The sequence below is a fragment of the Alexandromys fortis genome, unplaced genomic scaffold (assembly GCF_014885135.2).
Source record: "Alexandromys fortis isolate MF-2015 unplaced genomic scaffold, M_Fortis_MF-2015_v1.1 scaffold_35, whole genome shotgun sequence".
In the NCBI taxonomy this organism is placed as follows: domain Eukaryota; kingdom Metazoa; phylum Chordata; class Mammalia; order Rodentia; family Cricetidae; genus Alexandromys; species Alexandromys fortis.
In genome coordinates, this window is record NW_026067913.1 from 11901559 (window position 1) to 11917724 (window position 16166).

General features: G+C 37.1%; 1 long non-coding RNA gene across 1 annotated transcript in view; it reads right to left on the reverse strand.

Annotated features, from left to right (window-relative positions):
- Positions 1-16166, reverse strand: part of LOC126499623 (uncharacterized) — a 263178-nt gene that overhangs the window by 9362 nt on the left and 237650 nt on the right. The gene's annotated exons all lie outside the window — the stretch shown is intronic.

Genomic DNA, 16166 nt, shown 5'->3' on the forward strand with positions numbered 1-16166 from the left:
TCTCTATAGCAATACACTTTTCTTTTCTTAGGAGCATAAAATTAATGGTCCTCCTGTAAGTACTGGCATCTAGATGAATAGTTTACATGTCTATAGCTCCTTGAAATTTGACTTTGAGAGAGAAATCATGTCTTACCACTTTTATTTCCTTAGGAGCTCTCTGTGAGGCTTTGTCCACAATAAATACTCATGAAATGGTACACTTAATAATTGTTAGTCACAGCGTTTGACTCCAGCTTGGATGAGCAATACAAAGTGACAAGTACAGAGAACTCAGGCTACAGACTCCGGTGCTATCTGTAGTCACATTTCTCCCAAGTCGGCACTGGAAGAAAAGCCTTTCAGGTATTTGAGAATTCCACCAGGCAATGAGGCTGATGTGAAAAACTGGATGTCCAATATTGACCTGCACCTCACTACAAGAATCAGATTAAAAGAAGTTGCGGAACCAACAGAGAATGTTCCTGCTGAGAGGTCATGAGTAGAGACATGATTCAACTGCTTATATACAATTTAAGCTAACATCTTCTCCCTGCAATACAGAACTCTCTTTCCCCAAGAATACCTCTTCATTATCTTTCTTCCTGTCATGTCCCTAGGGTATCTCTAAAAATATTACCATTCCATGCACTTTCATGGTTTTGTGGTTATTATGGATGAGCTTATAGAGGGAGCAAGCTCTTTCTGACATAAGCAGTATTGGTTTAATGTGGCTTAATCGTATCAACATCGAATGTTCCCTGTGATGTCCATGTACAGAAGTGCAAATAGTTTTAAAAATGTAGATTTCCTTTCTTATTTTCTCTCTATACACAGTTCTGGTGATGTGTTCAACTAAACCAGAGTTCAAATATGAAAAAACAAAACAAACAAAGGAAGGGGAGCAATACAAAAACAACAAATTTGTTCAAACATCCCCCTGCTCTGATATCAGAAACTCAATTTATAAATCCTGTTCTTCAGTCTGACCCTGTTTTTCATAGTTGCTTATTTGGCTAGTTTCATTTCTCTTTCATTTTATTTCACTGTCATGTCTGATTCATAACAGGAGAGTGATCTTACCGCTTCATTTTCGAATTCTTCAAAAGAAGTTGGGGAAAATGAGATTTAAAGAAGTCTTTGCACCTGTGGAAGTAACTAATTCTGATTACCATAAATTAGTTTATTCTCTTTCTTCTCTCCTTGTACTGTGAGTGCCTGTAATACTTCTTGTAATTTTCCACTGTGTCCACTTTCTTGTGGTGATGTGGGAGTGATTTCTTATTAATAAAGAAACTGCCTCGGCCCTCATAGGACAGAAAATTAGGTAGGCGGAGTAGACAGAGGAGAATACTGGGAAAAAGAAGCTGAGAGAGAGTCACCATGATGCTCCCACTCCAGACAGACGCAGGTTAAGATCCTCTCTGGTAAGCCAGCTCATGGGCTACACAGAATATTAGAAATGGGTTAGAACAATATGTAAGAGCTAGCCAATAAGAAACTGGACCTAGCCGGGCCAGGCAGTGTTTGAAAGAATACAGTTTCCGTGTAATTATTTCGGGCATAAGCTAGCCATGCGGGCGGCTGGGTGCCGGGGACGCAGCCCTGCCGCCGCTCCTATTTTAACATTGTGGTAAATTCTTGATGAGAAATTCTAATCAACTTACACATGAATTAGAGCAGAGATACTGAGGTATGGGAGATGACGCGAAGCACTCAGTGAAAACTTTCCTGCCTCTAAATCTGTAAGACTACACTACTTAATACTTACATAAATATACATCAAAACAAATTACAATACCAGTAAGTAATTGATTGTGGTGAACTCCAAAGTTCTAGGTAGCAGCAGCATACTTTAAATGTTATAAATACAACCTCTAAGAAGGAAACTGTTATGAGAACATATAAAATACATATTTGGGGAAAAACAAGAAGGAACAAACATTTCAGTGGACAGACAGATTGATCTTTTATTTCAAAGTAATAAAAAATGTGTATGTGCATACTCACAACATATATTGAACATAAAAAAGAGAAGGTAACCTTTTAAAGAAAAGTAACATCAATAGTTCTCTTGATTAAGAAGAATCCTCTTCATCAAAGTGGTAAAACATTGGATTCATGAAACCCAAACAAAAAGAAAAGAAAAATTTGAAGAAGAAATATTTTTCTTAAAAGAAATGACAACTGTTTGAAATATCCAATTATAATAAAATATTTACTAGATTGGATTAAAAATAATGTATCAAGTTTAATAACAGGCTTAATGTGGCAAAGGTCGATAGTAAACTTGACAAATAATTTATTGTGCATTTCTTTGACAATGTAAATAGGTAAAATATATAGCCATGATGTAACATTAATAACAGAGGAGATAAAATCAAAAGTTAAATGTATAAGAGTATGCAAAACTTTAATTAATCAAGAAACAATATTTATTCAAATGTTTAAAGGATGTTTTGTGAACACCTACTTCATGAGTGCCAGTTCTTGGCACTCATAGTTTATCAATGAAAAATTTCAAACAATCCGAATACTTACAGAGTTTTCATCATCATGGGCGATATCTGAAAGAGGACCAGTGGTTAAATAAGGATATTTATTTATTTATTTATTTTTGAGGCTTTGCCTGTTTCAGTACTACAGAGGAGGCAGAATTTTACGAGTGCTTCCTGGCATTCTCAGATCTTGCTCAGAGAGGCAGCAATGATGGTCACCACTGCCTTTAATGGCAGCAACATTGAGTTTATGAAAATAATTAAGACCATTACTGATTGAAAATGCAGAGAACCTCCTACATAAAAGAAGGGTCAAGGCAAAAATTAGTTAGAAATCACCTCTTCAGAAAGCAATAGAATAGAGGAGAGTTTCTTGTCAAAATCCATAACAAAGAAAATCTTCCTCTGAGAAGCACAGTTTTAAGCAATGGGCATGTTTGTCCTTTCACACATTTACTTGAAGCATCTCTAAGAACTGGATCAAAACTGGAGAGTTTTCATAACCAAGCTGATTTGAAAGGATATTTTGCAGATATTGCAGAGAACTGGGAATTCTCTTGGAAACAAACAGTAGTCAGGTAATGTTCAATTCTATGGAGGTAACAGAGTTTTCCACCTCTTATAGAGAGTCAAGTTGAAAAAAAAAAGTGGCAGTCCAAATAAACATTTGCTCCCCAAATAACATTGATGGAAAGTACAACAATGAGGAAAGAACACATTGGATGTAGGTGTTAATTAAATAATGCAATTGACAGGCAACTTACATCAATTTTTAGTCTAAAATAACACTTTTGGTTACATTTCCATACAATTATTTACAGACATGATCATTTGAAGTGGAAATTTTATAGCTCCAAACGCAATTAAAAGTGCAGAATGAAAATAATTAAGACCATTACTGATTGAAAATGCAGAGAACCTCCTACATAAAAGAAGGATCAAGGCAAAAATTAGTTAGAAATCACCTCTTCAGAAAGCAATAGAATAGTGGAGAGTTTCTTGTCAAAATCCATAACAAAGAAAATCTTCCTCTGAGAAGCACAGTTTTAAGCCTCTTTTTCAAGACATCCCTCTGGAAAGGAAATTGTATGTTAAGTTCGAGAGTGATAGTGAATAAGCAAAACCACAGGAGATGACTGAAATTTGACTAAACACAAGGGAGCCAATGACGTGAGAAAGAGAAGAGAAGTATGCATAAAGATTTTTCTGGAAAGGGAAAAGGGATGAAACCAAAACTTCCAGAAACCAAAGAAGAAAAAAAAAAAAAAGAGAGACCTTTTTTGATGGTTAGTGTCCATCATCAACTTGAATCTAGAATCACTTGAGAGACTACCTCTGCGCACGTCGGGGGAGAACTGTTTTGAAGACGTTAATTGCCGTGGGAAGACCCAATTTAATTGTGGGTGTGTTCTCGGCAGGGGCAGAGGATTTTGCGAATAGAGAAAGGAAGCTGAGCACACATTTGTCCCTGTCTTCTGAGGGCATACATAATGCAAACAGGTGCTTCAAACTCAACTTCCTCACCACGAATGGACCCAGAGCCAGAATAAACCAACCCTTCCTTAAGCTGCATTTATCAAGGCATATTATCACAGTCAGAGAAAAGGAGCAAAGACATCCATTCCTAGAAACAGGGAAATGTAGAAGAAATAGTGAGAGAATGTGAGGCCAGGCAAAAACCTGGTCTGTAATAGAAGAGAGTCCCGGGCGTGGGGTGGGGGAGAAACCGAGAAATTTCACGTGTATTTTCCAGAGCGATAGCATAAAACTACAATTTGCAGCAATTTCTCAAGTATATCAGTTGTGTCTTATGAAGAATGACAAATATATTTTAATTAAAATTAGCAATATTTTGAAAATTTTTGAATTTACAGTTAGTGTGAACTCTGCATCTTTCCTCCCGACTGAGTTTATATGTGGCTACATACTCTGATAAATAACAATAATAGTGTCTTTAGTTTGAAACAGATAATGTGCTATTAATGTTGAGTTGCAATTGCCCTGATGAAGTAGTTATATAATCTGTGCATTTATCATAGAAATAAAACCCCTTGTCAGTGCACTGATTATCAATATTCTTTAATGTTTCCATATAATCAGCATATCCCTGATATGTTTGCTAAAACTGGAGTCTTCATACATGAAAAGAAATTATCATTAAACATCCATTGACAAAAACCAATTAGTCCACCTACAATATTAGTTAATTAACTGGCTTGTCCTGTTTAGTCAGCAGTCTTTGCCACCCACAATGTCACACAGGATATAATTTACAACTGTGGGCTTTGCTGTTATAATATATTTTTAATCAAATGTTGGTTACCTTTACTAATTCCAAATTTAAGACAGCCTTTTGTAAAATATTTATCTTAAAGGTAAAATGAAATGTGAATTCTTTTGTTCAAGAAAAATAAAATAAAAAACTTTCTGAAAGTGATGATCTTGTCAAATATATGCTGAGCTAATACCGTGTCACTGTTATATATGCTTTTATTAACAAATCTCAAGATAAAATGAAGTGTGTGTGTGTGTGTGTGTGTGTGTGTGTGTGTGTACAGGATATATATAGTTCATACATCGTTTTGAATTGGTAAGTAGAAAGAATATCCACAGTGTAAATCGTTGCAAAGGCATAAATGTCTGTCCTGTGAGTTTTGTGCACATACATAGTGGGTGCCTGATGAGTAACAGTGGCTTTTTCCATCTGTTAGAAACTATTAGGTAGCTTAAGGTTTTGCCATTGATGGAGATTTTTGTTTTTACAGGTCCATTACTGTTTTGGTACGAAAGATATTACCACTTCAGATAGTGAATTTTAAAGCACTCTAATTTGCCTTGATCTCATCTTTATTTGTCAAAGTAGGAGCCAACACAATGAACATACTCTTGCCAAAGAGAAAGAAGTCTGTTCACTCTTGTAATGGTAAAAATCTATTTTTTTGGGGGGGATTTAGCAAACTGACAAAAGTGTTTTCTGTGCTCTGCTGGTTATGGAAGCATTTTCTATGCCTCCCTCATAAAAACAAACAAATAAACAATTTTGGAGGTGTTTTTGAAAGTGAAAATAATTTGATGAGAAATCGGACGATGTAGTGTTTGTGAGAAAGCACGGTAGCTCCATTCACTCAACTTTAGAAGCACTGTGTGTGGGGGGGGGTGATCAGTATGATAAAGCTTTAGCTTTTACTGATGACTACAGCTTGTTCCGCTTCTTACAGATTTTGACGCGCCTCAATTTCCTGAACACATGCCTCTAAATTAATGGTTTCACAGGGGCATAGTGTTGTAGAGCTTAAGACTAACAATTCACCGGAAAACAGTGACCATGATATTTTAGCTTTGGAAAGAGTTTTGAAGTTACTTTTTGGTTCAGATACTGAGGTGGTCACAGCCACTTGTCATATAAAATCTCGTTTTCAACTCATGCCATCATCTAATCGAGAACTAGTCATTGTCACTGCATAGAATAAGAAAGGGTAGTTAATCTACAAGATAATTTTTAAAATATTCAGCCAGTTCCTTAGGTGCCTACTTCCTGAGCATCTTCTGCTTCCCCATTTCCTTCAAATGCTCAATGACCACTGAATGGCCCACAAGGAGATATTTGATAACTTATTATGCAGTTGTGTAGTTTCCATGATTGTTCACACAGGATCATTGTCAACTTCCAATGCTGCCCACTATGCTTGTCTCTGGTGCTTTTAGGTCCACTTTGCATTCAATAATACAATTCTGTGAGTTTGAGATTTTTTTCCTATATCTTTTCCTTCGTAAAGTAAGCAGCAAGTGATAAGTCACTAACAATGAAATGAGCATTGAAGTGATGCATAGCATAACCACATTCATTTGAGAACATACCAAACTACAAACTTCAACAACGAAAAAAAAACCATTACTTTTACACAACCTGATATTTACTTGTCACCCCAACAAAACACATTAACATAAAAAAACTGAACAAAAGAAGAATGTTTTTGGCTTCTAGTTATGCTACAGTTAATTATGGTAGTGACATTATGTAATCAGTGGCTTGCAGCAGCTGGTTCCCTTGCATCCACAATCAGGAAGCAGAGAGAAAAGAATGTGAAGTTCAATGTCTTCTTTACATGCAGTGTGAGGCCCCAGCTTCTGAAATGGTGCTGACCACAGCAAATGGACTTTGCACCTCAGTCTAACTGGTATAAACGATTAATCCCTCTCAGCATTCCAGCGGCTTCTCTCAGCGGTGAGGTTGTTTGCTTTGTTTTGTTTGTTTTTTTTCTTGATCTCTTAAAGTTGACAATCAAGATTAAGCATCAGGATGGGAAAGTGTGCTAGTTAAGAGAAATTTACATTTCTACACATGTACAGATCTCAAAACATTTTTAAAAGATAACTTATTTGAATTATGGTAAGGTTTTAAAGCAAAAATCTGAAGATGTCTATCAATTTGTTTGTTTGCTTTTTGCTATTCTGAATCAGAGAGTTTTTGTGTTGTTTGTTGATTTGACTGTTTGTTAGTTTGTTTTCCCCTTGTGATGGCTAGTTTTTATGTCAATTTGATGTAACCTTCCCTTTTCTGGGAAGAAAAACTCCTAATTGAGAAACTGCCTCCTCCATAATATTGACACTTAGCAAGCCTGTAGGAAGTTTACTTAATTGCTGACTGTTTAGGGAAGGCTCAGGATACCATGGGTGGTAACATCCCTGAGTTGATAATGGTCCTGGCCACTGAACAAACTAAGGTGACAAGTCAATAAGCAACACTGCTCCATTAGAGTTGTCTCGGTTCCTGCTTCCTAATTCCTGCCTTGAATTCTTTCTCTGAGTTCCTTCAGTTATGGACTGTTACTTGGACTGTAAGAAAATAAACACTTTTCTCTTCAAGTAACTTTTGGTCATAGTATTTTATCACAGTATTAGAAACATAACTAAAAAAAATCTATGTTGGCTTACTTTAATATTGTATTGCTAAATGAAACCAGCCTTTAGCTCTGTAATTTTCAAAAGTCTCAGTGCTTAAGACTGCAGTTGTCTATCTGAACCTGGTTTGTTGTCAAAACTGCCTGAGCACCACTTGTACAGAAAATTTAGTACCTACTGTCTAATGACTAACCTATGGGAATGGACCTTGATTGACATTTTGCTTCATGGCCTGATTCACTTTTCTGGAACTTTCCTTAAACACTATTGCCTTCCCCTAAGTGATGTGAAGCATCTAGCTCAGAGAAACTCTTAGAAAGTTTCTAAGAAAGAAAGCTTGAGAGTATATGTAAGTCCGTAGACACTCTTTGACTTTCTGATCTTATTTGAAGGAGAGTGTGTTTGTTTGTTAATCAGAATCTTACCAGCAATGCTGCGTAGAGATTTGACAGAAATGGTTTAAATTAGACACAGAGAGCAAGCTTTGAGGAAGAATTTTACAGAAAGTTGAACTACTTGTGCTGTTTGAGTTTATAAGCACTTATAAAGATGCCTGTGAGGGAAAAATAATTTTTGGCAGTTACACCGTGACATTACTAGATAAGTATTGCAAGGGTCAGATATCAGCATTCTTGGAGGGTTTTTCATCGTGTATAGATATTGGCAATGGTTCTATAAAAGCAGCTGTCGGCTACAGAGCCCCCTTCGTTATCTCAGGTTCTTTGATTCTCACCAGACATGGTTCAGTGGCAATGTAGGATGTGGGGTGAAGTGCTGATGAGAACACACAGTCATGAGGACCTAAAGCACAAGAAGTCAATTACTGCTCCAAGTGGTTTCTTATGAAGAGATACTTGTTATTAAGTATCCACTCCTCAACACAACTGACCTTCCCAGATGCTTCTGTAACACCAGATATGAGTTTTGTTTTTTTGTTTTCTTTTCTTTTCTGTTTAAATCCAATAACAAGTCTCCCACTGTGGTTTCAATTGCCTTTTCAGATCCCCCACAGGGTTTGGCTCCAGACTGAGATAACACAGAAAACTCTGGTCCTCAGTGGGTCAAAGAATCACATACTTGAAGTAAAGAATTGGATGACATCTTATCAAATTATCTAGATAGGTATTTTAACTTATTTCTTTACTTGAGCTGTTCAGAGTACATTTTGAAGTACAGAATGTCTTACGTTCTGTATTTTTTTAATAAAATGCTTTGTAAATTTTACAGGATTTGAAATAATCATGTTCTACTCAGCGATTTCACATAAAGACCCAGCCATTTGATACTCCAGAGAATTGCATAAAATAAACACATTATCAAGAAAATTTGCCTGTTTTGATGCTTTTGTTTGATTTTAATTTTAGGAGATGGATTTCTGGCCAAATCTGTATCAAAAAAAAGCCTGTTGAAGGTGTTCCTTAAAAACAGATGTGAGCACCATGTCACTTCATCTCAGTCGGAACACCCTGTCCTGTGCTACTGACTCCAATCTGCACTCCCCTGTGGAGTCGCTCTGTCCTTCCTTGTCACCTGGTCATTCAATAACCTTAAATTCCAACCGCACTCAGGTGCTTTGGAACACAGAAAAAGTTTGGTGGTAGTTGTTTTCTTCTGTTCTTTGTATTCACACAACTTTCAAATTAGACTGCTTTGTCAGAAAACTCACTTCTTAGATTTTGATTATAAAAAGCAAATAATAATAATCAAGCAGGTGATTTTGAAGAGCACAGGGTTGGGTAAAATAAAAAGGCACAAATCCCGTGTTGATTTCAATTATTTTCTGAATATAGTTATTCTACTATAGAAAAGGGTGAAAAGTAAAGGGTTCACATATAATTAAAATATGTTTAGGCGAAATTAAAGAAACCAAGACTATGGCACATTTGAAAGATTGCTTATACAGTATTCGAGTTCAGAAGACAGGAATATCATTATATTTGTCTGTTTCTCTAGCTGTCTCTCTGTCTCTGTTTCTGTCTCTCCCTGTCTCTCTCTTTCTCTGTGTGTGTGTGTGCACATGCATGTTACATTTCTGTGTTGCTATTTTGTAAAACTAAGTGACAGCCTAATAGCGCTGAGTAACTGCATCAAATTTCAAGTTGCAGCTTCCAGGAGCTTCTTGCTCCTGGCTACGGGTACAGCTCTGAGTGTAGCTCCACCTATCTCAGTGTTCAGTCTCTAGGGGCCTGTAGAAAGGAATGAACCAAGGACTCATCGCTACAAGCAAATAAACATGCTTTGTTAAAAAGGAGAGAGCACACCCAAGAACGGCAGAGGGGTTGTGAGCTGAAGGAAAGTCTAAACATCTTCTGGGGCACTAAGCACTTGGCTCTTAGAGGACGTGTACACAGCACTGGCTCCTCTTACATTTGTATGCTGCCAGCATTTCTCACATATGCTCTGCCGGATCCAAGGAGCCCAAGGAAGGAAGGGCTTTCCATTCCTTCCCAGCACACTGGCATCTGCTGTTTGTATTCTTCATGAAGCTTCCCCCAGTCTCTTTCCTTCTCAATCTTAAATAATTCATCTCAGTCTTAAAGAATTCAAACGTTGGCATTGAATTCTTTCAAGACAGGCAATTGCAGACAAGCAAGAAGTCTAATAACTCTGACTAAAGATTGCTTAACCTCACATAACTTTAAATTATTGCAAAGTTTTTTTCTCAGATTGCTCCAGTCTGTAAAATTCTCCATAGAATATATGAAATTCATATAAGAAAACAAAAATAAGCTATTTGATACACAAATTCTGAAGACAATAATATGTTGGAAAATATTTAAAATATTCTCATAATAAAGAACCGATGGATGTTCAAGGAGATAGATATGTTTAAGAAGATGAAGACATTACATAATATATGTATGTTGGTACATTATAGCTATACTATCTCCATTGAGACATTAATTTCTCAGCTCAAATAAATTTAATTTAACTGAGAAAACTTGTAAAGTGTCCTAGAGAAAGAAAAACAAAGGTAATAAAACTTTTTAAAGCAGTAAGAAGTCTGAGCTTTTGTAGTGGTAGCCCTTTGCTCAAACTGATTTACTAACTGGCATCCTGAAGTCAGCATAACAATCCTCTCGTGCTGAAGCTCAGGCAGAAGGTGACTTTTCTAAAGGGTCGTTTGTACCTTTCCCTGTGGTTGTTAGACGAATACTTTTATATCACTCAATCATATACAATGTAGCTGACTGACATGTTGGGGACAGAACTTGTGACCGATCTCTAAAGAAGAGCTGAAAAAATGCTTCCACCCTTTGCAACATAGCACATAGCGACATAGCTCTCTGCCAGAGCAGCTCTTTTTCTCTGCTTTTGCTAAGAGAGCAGCAGTGCACCTGGACTTGCAGTCATGACTTGGAATATCTCAGTATACATCCATCTGTGTGGCACTTTTGCTCTTTTTTAATGATCCCTATACTGATGCTCATAGTGACAGTACCAGTTTACAGTCCCACCAGGAGTGTGTGTGTCCCTTTTCGCACACCATTGCCAGCATCTGTTGTGAATTGATTTCTTGGTGGTAGCACTTCTGAGTGGAATAAGATATGGTCTCCGAACAGTTTTAACTTGTATTCCCTGGAGGCTTCTGTTCTGAAAATGTGAATCACTTTTTCAAATATTAGTGGTGACGTGTATTTCTTTCTTTGAGTACTATCTATTCAGTTTACTAGCCTATTTATTGTTTGGATGATAGCCATCAATGGCTGACTAGATAAAGAAAATTGGTACACAGCCACAATAAACTTCTCTTCAGCCATAAACATGAATGACATTTGCAGGAAAATGGATAACATTCAAAACTGTTAAGCAAATAAGACTCAAAAAGATAAATGTTACTTGCTTCCTGTAACGTAGATTCTAGATTGTTGTGCATGCGTGTGGAACATCTAACTAGAAAGGAGACAATGACATGTGGAGAAAATTTCTAAGGGGAAGGGGTGAGGCGAGGGCTAGAAATGGTAGTGGTCTCTGTGTCACGAAGACATAAGGAAAACTATTCATGAGGACAAAGTGAAACGATGGGAGGGAAGGGGTTTGAGGAAATAAAATTGAACTGCAATAACTTGTTTATGAAAATGTCATAAATGTTATTTTTTAGGTTAACCAAAAATCAATGAAGCAGAAAGAAAATAAAGAACAGAAAAGAAATAAATGAAAAGAGAAATAAGGAAGAAATCTCTTCCAGGCCCGGAGTGATGGAGATCTTAATGCCCAATCCATAAAGCCCCAGAGACTGCACTTTCAAAAGTTATTTTTAATTCTTTTTTTTTGTGTTTATGTGTTTGTGTGTGTGTGTGTGTCTGTTTGGTGTGTGTGTGTTTGTGTATGTTGTGGAGTGTTAAAGTCAGAGTGTCTATCTCATTTTCTTTGCTCGTCATGGATAAAAAGTTGTCTTTTCTGTGTATAAAAGAATGGAAACTAGAAGCTACCTGGGATCAAGGTGACCAACTCCAGGCTAGAATCTGTGATCCTGTTGTGTGTGTGTATGTATGTGTGTGTATGTATGCATATATACATATATTTGTTTGAGTATATTTGTGTGTGTGAAAATGTATTGCTTTCAACATGCTGAAGAGTTCCCCTAATCTTTAGAGCCTCAGCTCAGAATCAGCCAAAACCTTGATCATGCCATATAAATATATGTTGTGTGATTTTCTCTAAATTGTATGATAGGAAGTAGAATTAAGAGATAAAGGTTTTTTTTTTCTCCCTCTCCATTCACTATTTTAGCCAAATTGGAAATAAATATACTTTGGCTTTGTTTTACTATGTTCTGATTCTCATTCCTTTGGAAAAACAAGGAAACTAATGTTCTGAAATACCAGGCCATCCTTGGTCTTGTAATAGAGGCATTGATGTCTTGGTGCACCATTGTAGGGAACCACATACCACAAACACTAAACCAAAAATATTCTTCCTTTGTTGATGCTGTATATTTTAAAACAGGGGTGGGGCAATAGCACATGAAGAGGAATTGAAGCAAGACTAAGTTGAGTTTGTCCATAGCTGCAGAGAGGATGGCACAATGTCTTGTTGCTTGCAACATGCTGAAGAGTTCCCTTAGTCTTTAGGGCCTCAGCTCAGGTTCAAACAATTCCTTGCGTATGCCCTATGAAACAATTCCAGGACAGACCAGTATAGAGTAGAGTTGTAATTAATTAAATGACATTTTAAATATAGATTTTAAACAGAGTTATGTGAAGTAGAGATGCTTACAAGGAAAGCAAGGTGCACTTAAAAACTTGTGTTTCGGCTTTTGAAGACAGAGCCAAAATTGTCATTAGTCATATATATCATTTTTGTGACTCTCAGGTTATACCGGTTATACCTCAAAGAGTTATCTTAATTTTCCTGTCAAAAAAATTCTTTGAAGAAAATATTAAGATAATCATACTGGTGAAAATGGACCTTATAAAAATCAAATTAAATAAATCAGATAGTGAACATAATTGTAAGGTGCTGGAAAACTCATCTTCATTTATTTTTTAGGATTGAAAATGTAGATATCTGAATGGAAGACGACAATTTTGAGACTGGGATCTTTGAAAGCTGAAGTGCCCTTAAAACACAGCTCTTCTAAATCCATGCTAACTGGAAGGCATCGAAAATTTGTATAAATGTATGTAAAGATGGTGAAGAAGCATTTTCTAAACACCTTTTTTTTTCTTTAGGGATATTTTTTAAGGGACTGCCTGAGTTAAAATCAACTAGACATTTCTTTTCATAAATTAGGCCATTCCTTATGCTTCGCCACAGCAAGGGGCAACAAAAGATATCTGACCACATGCCCCTAAGCTCCATGTGATGTTTACCTGTAAGAGCAACTGAGTCCCTATTTTGATTTTACTAATCAAAAGCTAATCTGAGACTGAACCACTTCAGCTTTGGAGAACTTTGGGAAAGTGTCTCCCAACATTACCTAGCAACGATGATGTTGCACAAAGAGCCAGGCATCTGTGCCTCTGAATAAGATGTAATGAGAGGGAAGGGCTCTGGGTTCCAAATTCTCTTTATCAGAAAATGAAGATGCTCTTATATCCTCGTTGAACGGTTCCTCTCAAACAAAAAATGGATGTTAAACTCTGTTAGGAGAAAGTAAAAGTCCATGTATGAGGAGAATCCAACACAGGAATTCTGTTGAACACTTTGGGGTGATAATTAACAACAACAACAACAACAATAATAATAATAATATTTTTAAGAGATCAAATGAAAGCTTTTCTGTCATAGGGAGATAGCTCTATTCTGTCAACTCCTTAGCTGTCTAAGGACTTCCCTTTTTGTTTCAGGGACATCAGCTTAAGCCAACTAGTGATTTGTGGTTTGAACACAGAAAAGAATTTCAGACCAGCCAGTAAGAAGCAGAATTGGGAAATATGACAAATGGAACAAAAGGAAAAAAAAATAAAAGCACACATAGGGGTGAGGGCATAAGATTCTTAGAATCACAGATGGTAAGATATAATCAAGGTGAGTTCCCGTCACTGGAGGGTGAACTGCAGTTAAATTTCTTAGCATTGACCATGCATGCCAAAAATTTCTATGAAGGCTTTCTTCCTTCTCTTTCTCTTTTAATAGTGGGATTGTACGGTGGATCTGCCTCACCACGGATGGCATTATAACCTGATAAGAAAAAACAGATTACTTGCATTGCAAAGGTCTTTAGTAATTTCTCTAGCGTTCTGAGTGTATGTACCTTTTCTACATTTCTCTATGCACCAAAGGGAAAAGGAAAGCCTAAAGAGTAGTTGAGTTCAATGTTCCTGAGACTTGTGCAGAGAGTATTGCCTGGCAGCATCACTCGAGTCACGGTTTTCCCTCTGCACTTAATTTTAAATCAAGACCCGTAAGAAGATATGCTGTATTCATAAACAGGACTTGCTAAATAATTTTCAAGACGGTTATTTTTCTTTGTGTGCATCTGTGTGTCTGTGTGTGGGCTTGTGCACTTGAGTGCATGTTCCTAGAGATAACACAAGAGGGCATTGGATATATCAAAGCTGGCAAGACAACTTACATGTGTGCTGGGAACCTAATTCAGGTCTTCGGAATGAGCAGTATGTGCTTTGACCCCTGAGCCATCTCTCCAGCCATGGGGAAATATTTAATATTTTTTTCTCTGGATTTTGTTATGAATTCTTGTTGTTGTGTAGATACTCATAAATTTTCTTTACTTCTTATGTCTAAGTCCAAAGAAACAAAGGAACCCGATTTGTTCTGTAGTGGCATTTGCGTTAGTCTTGGCTGCTTTGCTTGTTGGTGTGCACACTTTGAATCCCAGCACTCAGTGGCAGAGACAGGAAAATCTCTGCGAGTTTGAGGCCTGCCTGGTCTACAAAGCCAGTTCCAGGACAGACTCCAAAGCTATAGAGAAACCCAGCCTCAAAGAGAAGGGGAAAGAGAGAGAGAGAGAGAGAGAGAGAGAGAGAGAGAGAGAGAGAGAGAGAGTCCTGCCTATAGGCCTCCAGATTTAATAGATCATGAAATTCAGACTCAAACCATCCCATTTTGGTCAGTGGTTAAGAGAAAAATCATTTTGCACCAAAATTCTGATGGCTTATATTTGAGAAACTGGCCATACATTCTCACCGCCACAAGGTGGGAGTAAAACGTTTGGCTGGCTTAAGAGCTAGCCTTTGCTTTCCTTCAAACCTGTTTCATGAACAAAGACGTAAAATGGGGGAACTTTAAATTTGAAGGAAATAATTATTATTTATCCTCTTTGTTAATGTGTATTCCTTGAGAGCTGCCTGAATTTTTACCAAAACGTCAGGATCAAATACAATTAATACAAATGAAGAAAATGGTTGTGTAGCCATTTCTGTATCCCTTTTCCTTTATTCCTTGCCAATGTCAGTGTTCCTCTCAAACTACGTTTTAAGATTTCGAGCAACAATTTAAAATAAATTCTACTAAAGTCTCCCTAATTTTTATGGTGGTTATGCATCTTACTGAGGCTTTGCAAGAATTGCTCTTTTGAAGGCTGCCTACGTCCATGAATTTTTCTATCATTTTATTTCTGAATGTTAATGAAGGCAGCCCTGTAAATGGGAACAAAGAATTAAACAGTCCAAGAAAAAACATATAATGACTGTGACCTTTCTAAAGAGCTGGACGATTAAAATGAGTTCTAAATGTTGCCTATTCAAAATACGCATAGAGCAGAATCACACCGTACGTAATTCAATTTTCTTTGCTTTGTGTATGAAAAGATGATTCAGCTTTGCTTTGTTTAGTATGTGCTTATTGCATTCAAACTTGGCAATATTATGTGTTTATGTCGAGGTTGTGAACATATGCAACCATGTACATGTCCTCTGAGATAGAGCACCCGACACTAGAGCTAGCAAGACTAGACACTGCGAGGCATTGAGACTCAGCAGCGTGACAGCGGTATACCCAAGGGACTCTGAGCAGTGCTAAATGGAGAGGGCTGCCATCTCCCTCAAATACAGAGATGTAAATGTTGAAAAAGGCATAAATTGGCTTGCCAATTCCAATTCCTGGCTTTCTCCTACAAATGAATAAAAGTAGGCTAATGGATGGCATTCTTGTCATTGCTACTGATGTTAAGTTTCTAGGAAGATTTCCCCAAACACATCTTTTTACGCCGCTGAGTTCGGAACATAAAGCAGACCCAGGGCCACATCGTGTATATAATGTTTTTCATTTCCCCCACTGACAGCAATGGGAAGAAAGACAAGCTAGTGCCCGAGGCTGCAGAACTGATGCTTTGCCAGACGAATGTGCAGACGCCCAGACGACACTCACAAAAGTCTCCAT